This window comes from Battus philenor, unplaced genomic scaffold (genome assembly GCF_028537555.1).
Source record: "Battus philenor isolate CCGP_79_NKW_IND1 unplaced genomic scaffold, ilBatPhil1.0.hap1 SCAF_1, whole genome shotgun sequence".
Classification (NCBI taxonomy): Eukaryota; Metazoa; Arthropoda; class Insecta; order Lepidoptera; family Papilionidae; genus Battus; species Battus philenor.
The window spans coordinates 5,251,359-5,267,908 of NW_027181661.1; the positions used below are offsets into that span (position 1 = coordinate 5,251,359).

At 32.0% G+C, this 16,550-nt stretch overlaps 1 long non-coding RNA gene and 2 other non-coding genes across 3 annotated transcripts; 1 reads left to right on the top strand and 2 right to left on the bottom strand.

Annotated features, from left to right (window-relative positions):
* Nucleotides 1–4,104: 4,104 nt before the first annotated feature.
* On the bottom strand, nucleotides 4,105–4,178 carry TRNAN-GUU (transfer RNA asparagine (anticodon GUU)). Its single transcript has one exon. It is a non-coding gene; the product is annotated as a tRNA-Asn (tRNA).
* Nucleotides 4,179–5,247: 1,069 nt separating this feature from the next.
* Nucleotides 5,248–5,321, bottom strand: TRNAN-GUU (transfer RNA asparagine (anticodon GUU)). Its single transcript has one exon. It is a non-coding gene; the product is annotated as a tRNA-Asn (tRNA).
* A 1,349-nt stretch (nucleotides 5,322–6,670) lies between these two features.
* On the top strand, nucleotides 6,671–9,463 carry LOC137921788 (uncharacterized). Its single transcript, XR_011107488.1, has 3 exons — nucleotides 6,671–6,791; nucleotides 8,071–8,161; nucleotides 9,380–9,463. It is a non-coding gene; the product is annotated as an uncharacterized lncRNA (long non-coding RNA).
* Nucleotides 9,464–16,550: the final 7,087 nt, after the last annotated feature.

Below are 16,550 nucleotides of genomic sequence, written 5' to 3' on the forward strand. Positions count from 1 at the left end.
ACAACAAGTTAATTAAAGCCGGTGTATCTCACTGTTTATTACCATTTTTTCAAAAAAATATATATGTTCGTTTTAGCCCATAAATACCCACTGCAAGGCCTCTTCAAAAAATGTCTTTGGATATAAAGCATAATTGCTACGCTTGGTAGGTTGATTGAGGATCGTAGTGTGGTATTATGGTACGCAGAGGAGAGAGAGGAGAGTTTTCTCTTATAAAAATCGTTCGTCCGTCGTTGCAAGAGCTATATGCCCTGCTCACTGCCACTTCCAAGTAGCAATTCTTCGAGCTACGTCAGTGACCATGGTTTTTTTTGCGGATCTCCGCGTTTTTATGTATTCGATATATATAGCTCCATAGCTCTCTGGATGACTTTAAGACATCTTATAAGGCCCATTATAAACGACCATATCTCAGATCCACATGTTATCACAGGCAATACAATGGCAAACACAATCGATCTAACAAAGTACAATAAGAAGCCTTTCGTTTGTACGACTACATTGAAACATTGATTTACGAAATAGCCATTTCAATATTGTAATTGCTTTCCTGCCTTCTTCATGTTTTTCCTCATTTCGTCGGAAAGCTCGGCGAAGGATTTCCGTTCAGCGCTACTTCCAAGTTCCGCTAATTAATTTCGAATTTATTTTGTAATACGGCAAATCTCTTCGATGTTTATTTACATTATGTTATTACGTTTGTGTATTATCAAGATAAATTTTAAATAGAGGCTATCAATTACACATAAATATGCCGGTTGATGTTGAAAACATTTTGATTTGTGAAAATAATATTTCAACGTTTCATATTTGCTTGAGTATAGTCTAAATAATAGAATAAATATTAAATAAAACAATAACACAGAAAACCAGACGTTGAATTATAAAAATTGTGTTTTATTAGTTTAAACCAAAATTTCACCAATAACCTTAACGATCCACTGGTAATTTTTTTATTCATTATTGATTTAATAATTATACAATGCTGGCAAAATAATATTAACTTAGCTCTTAACATTGATTTACTTAGCATAAAATGACCTAAGTCTTCGTTTATAATTTTGACTCAATAATAACTTATCTGACTTTATATTACTCACTGACCAATCAACGTTTAAACCGCGGAAAGTTACTTTACTTATGGGTCGACGAAAAATTAACTTACGTATATACATAGATATAATAAGGGTCACGTCAGAATAAATCTGCCAATATTAGAGACTACGAAAATAATCGAGTTGTATTTCACATAAAGTCCAACCTATTATAAAAGTTAAAGCTTTTATAATGTAAAGCTTAATTGCTTTGAATGACCCTATGGTGTATCTTTTCAAAAATCAATAGTCTCGAAAATAATAAACAACACAATGATTAATATAATTAATATTTTTGTTTACTATCTGTTCACGTAAACTTTTTGCAGACAGAAGTTATTACCCTGCCGAATTCCAATGGAGTTTCAGAATGATCAAACTATACAGGTAGTTGGAATAGTTGTAAGCGCTTTAAAGCTTTTTGCGGATAAATGAGCTACACATTTATCTGTAACATGCTATAAAAATTGGTAAAACCATTTTGAATTCAGAATGTCGTTGGATAAAAAAGCAATACTTTGATATGATTGATGCATTGTATTTTATTTCAACCATCTTGAATTAGAATCATCTTTTATTAAAACATTACCTACAAACAATCAACAATATACAATAGCTTATCAAATGAACTGTATGAATGTTATAATAATGTAATATTTGAAAAGAAACTTTAAGATTGGGTTAATATATGTACATTTTTTTAAGTATCAATTACTTTTCTTACCGGGAAGGGTACATGGGCATATTAGCTGTATTTTGAATAAAAGTTATTCATATTGAGGCATCGTAACTACTATGATTCTACATTTATAGTTACCTATCGATACATCACACAAGAGTTCTGTAGAGTTTGTAGCATTCACGTAAAAACTCTCCCTATTGCTGACCATTACGAGCAAAATTTTTTTTGTGTTTAGTAATTTTTGCGCATTCGAAATAGATTCAAATTTGAACTCTGATTTAAATGTGAATGCTATCAGCAATGTATAAAAGTTACTGCCTATAGGTGAGCAAATACCGGTGTATTTCTTTATTTTATTGACCATGCCAGAAGTAATCAAGGCGGTCTTCTCGATCACTCCTGGTTCTTGACTTCCTCACCGTCGAAGTAGAAACGAATAAGTCACCTCCACTTCCATCCGTTTGACACGTATAATTAAATTACAATATTACCCAAATCGCTATACCGTGCCTAAGAGAAGCGCGGTGTGATGGGACTGAAGAAAAAAGACTCCGTCTCGCCGTATACCTTGAAGGCGCAGAATAGCAGTTTCGGTAGCACTTTGACCAAATAATATTATTATCGTACAATGAGCTAGCCAGGGCTAAATGCAAATTTTAAGCAGTCGTTGTATTTCCGGAAACGTAATTAGTTTGGCACGACGCCATTCATTCCATTTTCTCGCCAACTGTTATGTTTTTTTTTAATAAGTAAGCGGTGACATAGGAGAACGGGGTATTAGATGACGTCGACAATGTTTAAATTATAATCCTCATCCGCGTTACCTAATAAATGTCTTACTTAGAAATGAAATGAATATCGAGTAATTTGTTATGAACTCTGGAGGTACGGAAATTCAGATTTAAATTTTGAGCATAACCTATCATAGAACAACACTGAGTTAGGGAAGACGTATGATATAACAAAAAACACTCATTAGTGTAAATGGATAGGTAAGGCGAATGGGCGGTAGGATAGCGCAGAACTATTGGCTGCTGTGGCCTTAAGGTTTTAGAGTGGAGATCGTGAACTGGAAAGAATAGCCTAGGACGTTCAAGCACAAGATTGGTAGACAACCTTGTTAAGGTCGTTGGAAGAATTTCGATGCCGACTGTTTCAAATCAGTCCTATTAGAAATCTTTGAGGAAGATCTGCATCCAGCTGTGGACACCCTAGGGCTGTAATGATGATTATGATGAAAAATAATCAACACTATATTAAATCAGCACGTAGTCAACCACGTGCTGATTTAATATGACATACTGTGTAGTAATCCTCGAGCAATTTGGTAAAAAACTAAAACATATACTGATCGGATTTTAATAGTTGAAGCATCCAATTTAAGATATTCCTAAGCTCTAAATTTAGTGGAACTGTCAGCTAAACGGATTACTTAGAATTAGAACGTAGAAGTGTCCACTCGGTGATGCTAAATAGATTAAAGGCACTGGCGAGGTCGAGTTGAACGTTCGACAGTATGTTTCAAGTAAACAAGATAAAATGTATTTTTACCTCACATAACTATATTAATTTAACTCCGTACTGTTTATATTTTATCACGACTAATTATGTGTGTAGCACATATCTACGTATTAGTATTGTAGCACCGCTACGCCGCGTAGAGCTACGTACATCTTTCACGTAACCCCGCTACGTTTCGTAGACGCGTAGTACTGCTTTAATATTATAAATATAATACAACAATAAAATTAAGAACATCCATTTTAAGGTAAAAGGAAAAAGGATAAATATTTGAACACACATAATTTTTCTACATTAACACATAAGAAAACCAGGAACAATTACACCATTTCTATTTAACTACATATAATATAATATATAATTTTTACGATAATAATGATAGCGATATTGATTCATAGTTACGTAGCTGCACAGGCTTTTCCAGGCGTAGTTAGAAAAATAGTGCCTGTCCAGTACGCGTATGGAAACGAAATTGCTACGCTAGATGGAGCCATGTACAAGTATGTAAAGGGTTGATGCCTTTACATGACCAGATGGTGCTAACCATGATTTTTAATTTTTAATCATGTACACTCCTTATAAAGTACAGTTTTTATAAAACGTATAAAACTACTAAGAATTTATGCTAAGTTTTAAATATAAACACTAAAATTAATCATAACATTTCTTACAATGATTCGTAGTAAAACGATATTAAGGAAAATGGGTGTTTAGTTGAAAATAGGTATTTGTAGTGTTTTAAATCATTTTGAAAATAAGGTATTGCACTGAAGACACGTCTCGAATGTGTGAAATCAAAAAATAGAACGCCTCCGGATGGGTTCGAACCACCAACCTTTCGGTTAACAGCCGAACGCGCTGACCCATTGCGCCACGGAGGCCATACGTAGCCTTTTCGATAAAGGCTTCTCTAAGTGATATGTAAATCATTAAAATCGCTATTAAGGATCTTTGTAACGTAAAATTTTTGAATCTGATGTCAAAGTGTTGACTATAATACATAACCCATATACTATAGAATCGGTACGATTGAAATAGCTACCTTTTTGAAGAAAGAAATGATATTATAAATGTCTTAAGAATGTAAACCTTTTTAATTTTAAATTCAGGTAATGGCAAATATTCCATTTTAACTATTTTTCCGTCGCAATGACGAGAAGGTATATATAAAATATTTAGAAATATTTTGCTTGAATAAGCTAGAATAAACTTCAAAACAATTCCATGTAAAGTGGTTTATAGCTGGTATTCTATTTGGGTTCATACATATTCCAAAGACATAAAAATATTTTAAAATTGATGCTCTATAAGTTATTTAAGCACGTTTATCTTTACTAAATTTGAAAAGCTAGAACTTAAAAGTTGTAATAGTGAAAACCTTAAAAGCGGCAAAGTTCAACACCTGAGATAAAATGGTACGAACTTATTTCTTTTATTTAAAATGCCTGCTACAAAATGTCTTGATTATTTGAATTTGAAATTGCCATGTAATCGTTTCATTTTTAATTCGCTTTGATTCATATGCCTTATGTAAGTTTTACGCTACTGTTAAGAATACGTAACGTTTGCTTTAGGTACTTCTACGTATAAAAACTTTCAGTTTTTAATTTTGATGATTGAGATTTAATCTTTTTATGATTTGAATCTATAGTCCATTTTACTATATATGTATTCTTGTAAGTTCTGTGTATAAGATTGAATTATATGTGTAATGTGTCGTAAGAGTGAATTTAGAAATACTCACAATAACATATGCAATTAAGATCACCTTATAGGTATTGGAAATAAAGTTATGGAAAACCGTCTCAAGTTTTTCATAGTTTTATATCTGTGATATTGTTAATGCAATTTAAACCTTATTTATTCTGCTCCAAAATATCAATTTTTATATAAATGTAATTAAATTGTAGTTCCTTGTAGATATTAATGTTAAAAGACCAAAAAAAAGGACGCCTCCGGATGGGTTCGAACCATCAACCTTTCGGTTAACAGCCGAACGCGCTGACCCATTGCGCCACGGAGGCTCTGTATTGCATTTTAAATAAAGCCTTCAATAAGCAAGTATAAAACTTTAAAAATGCTTTTATCGGCCGTTTTAATGGATTTTAATTCAAAGGAATTGTTCAAAATTAAAGACCTGACCTTACCTTTTCCTACTAAGTAATACCTACTAAGAAATACCTACTATCCCCATCTACTACTTTATTACATTATCGGTGTAATTGAAAGAGCTAGTTCTTTGAGGTGATAAATGACAGTGTGTTTTTGGAATTAAAAAAACTTGTACTTGTACTTTCATGTTATTTATAATAAAATATTATATATAATAATATATTAATAATAGTAATATATAATCATTTTACTATGACATATTGTTGAAGCTTTCAAAACGAGTTCTTTTTTAAATTCCAGTTATGTTATCTTCAAATGTATAATTCACTCTTATGTAAACATAACGACAAAGATGAATCGTAAATCATAGAAGTTTAGTTTGTAAGATTTTTGACACGAAAAATGGTTTTCGTTGTTTTTTGTAATCTTAGAATTATAACATCGAAATGTTGCGGTAAGGCAAGTAACTGTCGAATTCAGTATTTAGCTGGGAAATTACAATTCTAAATTCGAATAAACTATATATATTAATATGATAATGTATCACTACAGTCCTTTAAATTGTTTAATTAAAAGGTTAACTTTAACTATTTGTATACTAAATACATGGTATATTAAGTACTATATCCAAATATAATATTACTTAAAATTCTACCTCTTTGAGCTAGCAAATCTTATTACTGTAATATATACACTTTTACCATAGGATCGTAAATAATGCTCAGAAAGCTGTAACTGCTAGGTTTAAAAAAAAATTAAATACGTTTATGTGCTAAGGATTATACGCATTACGGTCTACGCAATTTCAGTGTTTAATATTAAAAAGTATTATACACACACACACACACACACACACACACACACACACACACACATACACAAATATATATATATATATATATATATATATATATATATTAGCTGATTTTCTTTCGTCTGTTCTTCTCAGGTCTAAAGCAATATCACCCGAACAGGTGATTTTCTTTTGATTTTAATCATTGCTTTTAGTATAATTTACCTGCATTGTAAAAGAAACCGTGATCTCGTGATTTCTAAAATTTGTTTACAAAGTATATAAATTTTGTGTTTGTTTCCGATAAGAGATTTCTATTCTTAATCTAAATTATAATTTAATAATCCTTACTAGATGTTAAAACTAGAAAAATACACAAAATTAAAAGCGAAAAAATTAGACGAAAGACTATAAATATTAACGTCTAACATGCTCATAAACAGGAATGGCAGTGGAAAGAACATATACAGGCGGAAGATGGACATTGCACATGACTTTATGGAAACGATCAAAAGAAAAAGGAAAGGAGGGCGCCCTAAAAGTATATGGATAGACGAGCATTAGGAAGAAGTTAATGGTGGTAGGAAAGGTATGTATGGTAGGGTAAAGACGTCTGGATAAAGATGCACTTTTATAGAGGTAGCGAATAAGATAAATATAAACAATCAAACAAATTAATTCGCATATTATTTCATATTAAGGGATAACACATAAAGTTATGTTATTGTAAAATACGCTGCTTAACGCTGATAACAAAAATTATAGATGGGAAATAAACAAGCGTTATTATTATTTTTTAATTTTATTTCTCTATCTCTAAATTAGCATAAATTATAAATAAAGCATTGCATTATAAATTTTTACGCACTACGCAGTATGAATACTATAAAGTGCGTCTTAATAATAAAGAGTTATTAAACAGGATATACGCACTTTAAAGTCTAAGCGTTCTTAACTTGAAGTAATGTTTCTTTTTTGTCATAGGACTTCCACTGTTTGACGTAGGTCTCCTCTACGGATTTCCATTCAGACAGGTAGGTATTGAAAATCTATTGGGTAGGCCTTTGTCCATCCTACGGCTGAAATTATGATGATAACCCAAACGCCGAGTTGATATTAAATTTTACGATCATAATAAAAGACAACGCAATTTCAAAGTAATATTCTTAAATAATAAAAAGAAAGTGCGAAATACACGTTAAATTCATCAATAAACTCGAAGCGTCAAATAAAAGTAAGCCAAGGATTATCTGGGAAATTGAATATCTCTCGTGTTACAAGAACGCAACGGCTTATCGGAGTATTTCCAACTCATGTGTTATCGGATTACGGGATTAAACATAATAAAAAGATTCAAATATTTTTCTCTTCGTAGATGTATTTAATCTTATTTATCGCATTACAATGCTTTTTCTGTAAGTTTATTAAGTATCTAAAAACGCTTTGAAATATATAATACTGTTACGTATGAAGAATACAAACATCTGAATACGTCCCAGATTTCATACAATAAACACAACTAGACGTCGACACGTATCGATTGGTAATGCATAATATATAGATTTGTATATGATAATAGGCCAAAAAAACCAGGTGTTTTTTTCCAGAAATTGTAGTGTACATTGGTAAAAAAAGACATAGGTGTTTTCAAGTTTTTTTTTTTTAATCACTCCAAGCCACAGAATGTAAGCATGCCATCTATACTGACTTAAAGGTGGCACTTGAGGCATTGCTAACTCTACTCTAACTAATTTTAATCTGTATGTTCTCATAATCTAATTAAAAAAAAATTATAATTAAAAAAATAAAATTAATTCATAAATCTTTTATTAACTAAAATGGTCTAACTTCAACCATTTTTATTCAAGTTGTCGCATCAGATCCGGAAGCTACTGTCATCGTGATACGACGTAAAACAGTTCCTGTCTAGCGCGTCCAGAACAACAAGCTTGCATACGGGTAATAAAAATGTTAAGTGTGAACATCATATCTTTAAAGATTTTTAAAATGATTTTTACGATATTTATTTTGTTAATTAAAAATTTCAAATATGATTTAAGTACAACCATGTTATAAATTCAAATAGCTTATTGGAGTTTTTTATCAAATTTATTCTGGATCCGTTTAACTGGAAATTTTATATTAAACTAACACCGTACACGTGATTAGTGTACTCCGTAAAACTTACGAAAATGTAAAATTCTAATTGAAAGCAAAGAATATATAACAATAGCCGTGCATGTTTAAATTGGTAGCTCGTAACGTCGGTTGTCACAATAAAAATTTTTCGTGAAAAAAGTATACGAGTAGATATTTAAAATGATGAATCTTAACCTTGCTTATTATTTAATAGCAATTTGGATCTTAGTTTATCTAACAATGGACGTATTGTGCGTATTGTGTAGATTTATTAATATATATGTTCCGTGCTACCGAAACCATGGTACCGCGTCTTAGGAAAGTGCGATGAGGTGGGGGGCCGAGTATTGACAGCAAACTGACGGGACAGGAGCGGCCAATATTCTTCTTCGTCTCGCCGCGCGAACACCTAAGGCGTGGCAGTAGCACTATTGTATATGTTAAGTAAATTTTCTCACTAATTAAGTTAACAAAACTTTTAATATGATATCCTTGTGTATCGTTATTTATAAAGGCCCTTATAAAAATATTGTTAGATGAGTTGTGTTGCAAACGTGAAAACCAGAAAATGTTGTTGCACCAACTTGCACTATCGGTAAATTGCGACCGCTTCAAATGTAAATCACTTTTGACGTGCATCATTTACGTTTCAATGTGATTGATGTGTTGATTGATAGCGATATTATGATATTATTTTGTGTAGTTATTTTGGGTGTTATTAATTTTTTATTTGGTATTTTGGTTTTATTTGGTATTATTAATTTAGCAACAGTATGTCCCTTACTGGTCATAGGCCTCCAATAGGAGTGGTAAGAAGCGGACTGCATTTAGCATTTTCCGACGATCTAAACAAGGTTCTTGTATTTGCATATTGACGATTTATTATCTGTCTGTGTATTAATTATCTGTAAGAAACTACCTCCAGTGGTAAGATCGCCAATTATTTCTTACTGATGTACATTAACAATATAGATGGAATAAAAGTGGATAACGATCCACATAATTTATCATATAACTAACGCACTCTTTTTATTACAGGAACAAAGCAATGCAATCGTTCAATGTGCAGCAAGAAAGATTTCATTTAAAGATCATGAATTCAATGAAGAACGTGAACCCTACATATATTAGGAAGAAATATTAATGTAGTCGCAAGATTTGTATTGTTTATTGAGTTTTTCAAATAAATTTCGTTGATTAATTACCTGTAGTTATTTATTTTGGACTCATTAGTCTTAAGTTTTCCTTGGACCCAACGTTTAACCTGGTGATAGATTTCTAGCAAGCCTAGGAACGTTTGCGACCTGCGTACCTTAGAAGATTTGTTAAAAAGATTGGTTAAAGATGTTACAGCTTTGGAGTAGTATATATCTAATTTGTCAACGAAATGCTTTGTAAAAACTATAACGCCTATTTTTCAACCAAACACGGGGTGTGTATAATCATTAAAAATTAAAATTATTTATATTTTCTATATGACGGCCCAATAGAGCTAGCTTTATTGGTCTGTCGTATAGAAATCGCATTAAAAGCCTGCAAATAGTAGTAAAAAATCCTAATATTGAAAACGCTTTTTCTTAGTTTATCTTATTAGGTTATTTATTATTTTGAGTGATATTTTTATTATTTAGAGTGTACCACAGATTAAATTACCGTATATACCCCCTAAAACCTTTTACACCTATAATCATTCATCCTGTATAATCACTAGATTACTGTTGTTGTGCCCTCATCATCATTATTTCAACAGTAGGACATTAGACATAGGCCTCCCTTTTTACTCTCAAAAGGATTGGTTGAAAGCGTTCTACAGCATTTTCTGAAAGAAGAACTCGTCGTCGACTGTCGTCCCTGTTGGCATCCTACATTTGCTACTAGTATGTTCATATATAAAATTAGTTGTCGATAATTTAATTTTGACTTTTGTCAATAAGAAAATTATTTCATATTAAATATTCTTTAATGAATTCGTAATGATTAAAACACTTTCTAAACAAAAAATTGTAACAGTTAAGTTCAAAACATTATTAATAGACGTAAAAAGTTATTGTATTTAGAATTTAGGTATTCTAGGTTTTTATTTGAATTGACCTGAGTCGAGCATATTGCTTAAGGTGGGGTTTGTCATTACCATAGCTATTCTGTTATGTAAGCGTTAAGTATGTGTGGCATTTGCGGCTTTTCTTTCACCTTGAAAGTTATATGTGAATTTATTTTTAAGATTATTCCGATATTATGTGCTGTAAATATATTAAAATATAATCCAACTTCGAAAAAGCTTCTTTGATTTTCTATATTATTCAAATAGTTGATTTCGGTTGCAGAAAATCAGTCTTAGTTAACATATGCACAATAAAACTTAATGTTTATTTTTAGCTAATAGGATATATAGTTCATTAAAAAAAAATTATGTATCGACTTTTTGAAATCTGTACATAATCGAATTTGCATTGAATTGACTAAATTTTTCATATCAGCCAATAGACGCCTTATTCAAGGCTTAGGCCTTTTCCAAAGAACGTTACAATGACCGGTCAAGTACTGCCTTCATCTAAAGACTTCCTTGACTGTGTCGGTCCACCTAGTGTACCTACTCGCGCAGCATTTGCCGGCTCGTGGTCACCACTCGAGAATTTTTTGACCCCAGAGGCCTTCGGTTGTAAAAGCAATGTGCCCTGCCCGTCGCCACTTCAGACGATGAGTTCTTTGTGCTACGACGGTTCCTTTGCGGATCTACTCATTTATGTTTCGACCTCGTAGCAAAGCTCCAAGTATACGACAATGTAAAAGTAAACGTATAGAGATAAGATAGTAATTCCTGTAAAATATTTTTTTTAACGAAAAAATAAAAAACGTTTCTATTTAATTACACTAAGGTTAGTAGTCACTGAACCTTATCCCGTATAAAACCTATTGCAAAAAATGGTTAATTCTCGAGCGCAGTAATTGGAAGTTTTATCTCGTACCCGCATGCGATGGCCAGCCAACTGCGGTATCGTGCGAGACTCAGGTAGGTAAACAATACGAAATACAAAAGACAAGTTGGAAGGCTGCCAAAACTCTTAAGTTTACTTAGTTTCAAAGTTTTGATTTCCTCGACTCCTCGACAGCGTAAATAACATGCATATCGAATAAATTACACTTTTCTTTTTGAATTGGTTATTTTTGAATTTTTGTTATTAAGATTTATGTATCGTCGCCGTTTCCGATTATGGACACCCACTGCAAGGTATTATATATATACCATAATCGGCACTTTTGACAGGTGGGTTGGCGATTGCAATGTGGTATAATGGTACGCAGAGGATGCTGCACCCCATTGTCTGGAGATTCGTATATGAGCAGCTACAATTCTATGTAATTAATGCACAAAGAGTGAATTATATTAGATTATTTACCGCGAATCGAACCCGTGACTTACGATGCACAACCGCTGGGCTGAGACTGATTTATTATTGATTATTTTATTACTAAAATTACTTAAAATAAAATATTAAGTAAATAATCTACTGGTAAGTAGATATAATCCTTAACCCAATATATTAACATTAATATTGCTGCTTCTTACAATTAGTAAAGGAGAACATTAGGCAAGACATATTTGGACCTAATATCCAATTTTGACATTTACTAAACTGAACCTTTGCTTAATTAAAAAATCTCCACAGTGAAAAGATTTGTTTTATTTGATTCTTATCAGTACCGTAGCATCGTAGTAATGTGCTACAGCCGTAGGCGCTATATTGCATAAATCCTAAAAACAGTCTAAAAACAAATGTAGCACGGAATGTTTTATGAACTAACCAGTATAAAATAACATTAAAAAATTATTGTATAATTTTAAAATTCAAGTTTCTCTTCATTAACCTTTTTCACAAATTGGTGACAACTATAAAATTACGTTACAGTGTCATTATGGATTCAAAACTTGAACATTTTTATTATGTGATTCTTTTAGATTTTAGATAATGTCTCAGTAATCAAGTCACGATAAACTTTAGTTAGCTTTAGTGAAGAAGATGCATCTCGAGATACTATTTACAAGATTATATGTGATATATCCGTGTTTAGAATGTTTCGTAACAGCTACTGTAACAACTAATATTGAAGTTGTGCAGCGCATGATAGAGTCTGACAAGAGTGATGCCTATCAGCATATTCAGGCTAGCTTATGTATCGATATGAATCAAAATCAAAATATTTTTAACAATTATTTAGGCATTAGGACGCTTTGTGCTAGAAAGATACAATTTTTACAGAAGCACAAAAAACCGTCGCATTGATTTGTTCTATGAAAGATATAAAATATTCAAATTCTATGGTGATGCCTCTAATGCTGTAAAAGAGAGGTTAACGTCATCTGTGCAAATATGAATCTTCAAATTTTTTGAACATGTCACCTGTAATAAGAGCTCAATGGAACGTTTGGTAGCGCAAGACAAAGTGGAAGTCGAGCGATCGCGTCAACTCTCTTCAACAAGATGGAAAAATCTCAGTTAAGAAAATACTAACTGAAAAAATATATGCTCTCTCTTCGCAAATTACCAAGTTACAAGGCGATGTATAACGAGAGCAGCAGGGTCAATAACCGACCGGGAAATGACTACGATTACTTTGACAAAAGTGTCCACGAATGAGAAGAAAGTCTCAAATTTTAGTGTCAACTTTCAGTACCAATTTTATAGTTTATGCGAATTAAAATAAAGCAAACGTTTAGTAATCGCTAATGCTGATCATGCTAACCGCAACTAACGTAAGAATTTTAAAGCTCCCACATTCATTATTGTGTGAAATAAACGCATGTCAAACGCAGTTTCGATCACGTTCCGCTAGATTGTGCGACAAACTGTCTTGTTATGAGACGATCGACAGGTGCAGCGGGTAAAAATGGCAGCTACCTGATTTAAATATCTGCATATATTTAACGTTAATGTAACGTAATTTGATGTTTTTTTATCTTGATGTATACGGTAATATGACCTTAAACTATTATCTACTTTTGTAATTATTTAACCGGTAAAAAAATTAATGTTACATTCGATAATGTTAGGTAATTCTAAATTAATTATCATCAACATCGTCTAGTTATAAACTAACCAAGGTTTCCTGACTAGCTTTACATGGTCGTCTGTCTAGAGTGTGGACGCTTAAGGCTCCAGCGGTTTTATGTGCTACATAGCCTGTCCACTGTCTCCTTTTACCAATCCACTGGATTATGTCGTTAACATTCGGTATAATTCTAAATTAGCAATCATTTATTGTTATAATTTTGATACCAGTGTAATTAGATCTTGCGCAAATAGTTGTAAGTAATGTAATGTTACATATTAGTCTTAATTAATGTATTTTAGTAAAGATTCTATTTTAGTGTATAGGATTTATTGTTACTGTAAAATAATGTATGTCGATTAAAAGTATATTTCTTTGAAGAAAATATCTAAATGAGAAGCTAACAAAAAGTTAATTATTTCTGCGGTATCTATATTATGCTAATAAAGCTACTGCTATTAACAAAAAGTACTCTATAATTGCTTGATGTTATATTAATAAATATGCAGCAGTTATATAAAACCACTTTATAGGTTAATGACAATGATAAATGTGCAAAATCGATTGCCATTTCTATTAAAATTTTTACATTTAGTATTATGGGAAATAATTTAATACAATCGCCATAATAATAATTTTTATAAAATTACAATACTGATTGTATTTGCTTTATATACCTAAATAAAGAAAAGACAATAATAACTATAAGAAATGTATTGTATGAGTATATCCTTTTTATATTATTTATGTTTACATAAAAATAAACTGAAACCATTTGGTTTTTGTACTTTTAATTCAAACTCGGCTATTTGTAAGCGAGTTACCTTCAACTCTTAAACCAATTATTTCCGGTACTTCGAATGGCATTTCATTTTACATTCGCTTCGTGTTTATCAAACATAATAGGGAAAATGATGCTGGGAAATTGATTCACGTGCTTATGACGTTATTCGTACTTACGTTACGTTGTATCGTAAAATAACAACCTGGAAATGCCGCTGTGAAAAGCATTCAGTGTTACAGATTGTATGAATATTGATATTTTGATTATGATCTGAAAATTGTGCAACGACCTTACATTTTCAGATTTCGTTTTTTCAGGTTGCTTACGCTGTTTTTTTCAGTCCATAGACGCCTACTGCAAGGCATACGCCTCCCCTAACGATATCTACGGGCGGACAACATAATTACCACGCTAGGCAGGTGGGTTGGCGATCGTCCATCGTCGGGAAACTTATTTCTCAGCAGTGACAATCCTACATCCTTAATGCAATGGAAACCGCGGCCAAGGATCGCAAGTCTCAGAAGTGAATAAAGTTACCGCGTATTATTTATAACTTTCGTAAAAAAATTAAAACATACTTTTTTAAAAACTCTGTTGAAAACCTTACGATCCCATGCATATTTTATCTGTGTAAAAAGAAGTAAGCGAGAAAAGAAATCGAATATAAAGATGAAATCACAAAATTCACATAAATTTTAGAATGTGCAAATTCTCTTACTGAATCCTTCTACGGCTCACAAATTTATTAAATTGTTCACTCTCACAGCAGTAATGAAATTTGGAAGATGGAAATCGGATGTGCAAATATTGTTTTTCAAAAAATGTTTTAACTAAATATCATTGAAATGTACTTGTGCATCTTATTAGTATAAGTAAACTCATGACGATATTGTTAATTAGCAAAGTGATGGATTAAGATTAATTGCATTTTAAATACACGCCTCACTCGGGCATTGGATCGTATAGAACAACGTATATATATTTGAAATAGAAGCTGGATATCCAGTGATTTTTCATCATAATGAATTGTTACTTAATGGTTAAATAGAAAATGTTCATTGCGGATTTTCCGCTGTCGACTGATATGAGAAGGATCGTCTTTTGATTTATTTAACTTTACACCTCCACTCGGGGTGTAGTTTCATCATTCCTTAATAAAATCTCTCGTCCTTACATCTTTGATGCTTCTCATCAAAGACATAGGTAATTATAATTTAGGTCTAACGGCTTCCAGAGCATTTCTGGTCAAATGATTGACTTTTATCCTCATAACATGATTATTTTTAAGCAATGGTAACCTTGCGGTAGAGGACTAAGACGGCGGTAGTATGTCGTGGGTTTAATTACTGAAATACAGCCGTAAACATAGTTAACACTTTGTGGATTCATTATAATTTCCAGAGATTGAATAGCAGCGTCCCATTGTACCCATAATTCCACACTGCAATTACGATCCCGCTTGCCTTAATAATTATGGTATATTAATTAGCATATATAATAGTTAGTAATATATTATTAATGGCAGGGGAAGGGGGGGCACATAGTACGTGCAACTGATGGCCTTTAGAGCCGAAAGGTTCTGGAGTGGCAACCACGAGCCAGTAGAAGCTTCCCCCTAGGTAGACCGACGGTTTAGTTAAGGTCATACAAAGTCGCTGGTTGCGGGCAGCATAAGACTGGTCATCATGACGATCTTTGAGGGAGAACTATGCATTGCAGTAGGCGTCTATCGGCTGTTAGGAAGAAAACTAAGAAAATTAAATTAAAAAAATAGTTTGGTTATATTTTACCCATCAATGAAGTAAAAATGTGACGATACTATCGTTACATTTTTATCATAAATTTTAGTAAATAAATTGACAATCTCTCCTTACATAGGACTCCAGCCAATGTGCTACATTAAAACTATTCTGTTGTTATTCGGCTTATATATATTTATATCTATATCGTACACATTCTGTATAATATCATATTAAGTCATCATATTAAGTTAAGAAAATAAAACATTAAGTTATCCTTTAATAATCTTATTTCTTGTAATGAATTTGTACGGCTGCTTTTACTCGCATGCCGAGTTACCAAAGATATGATAATGTGGAAAAATTTAATGTATCATGCTCTAAGAAACATGCTTTAAAATGAATTTTTATAAATTTTATTAATTATAATATATTGTTAACAATAAAATATAATAAATAAAATGTACACGCTCACGTCAACGTGATACAAATAGCGGTCTAAAAGCGCGACAACCATTCGATGGAGACGATAGAAACAGTGTAAGGGGACGATAGAAATAGTAGCATATAACATTAAATGTATTAAGTATATACACATCACATACTTTAAAATATATACTTTACGGATGATAAATAT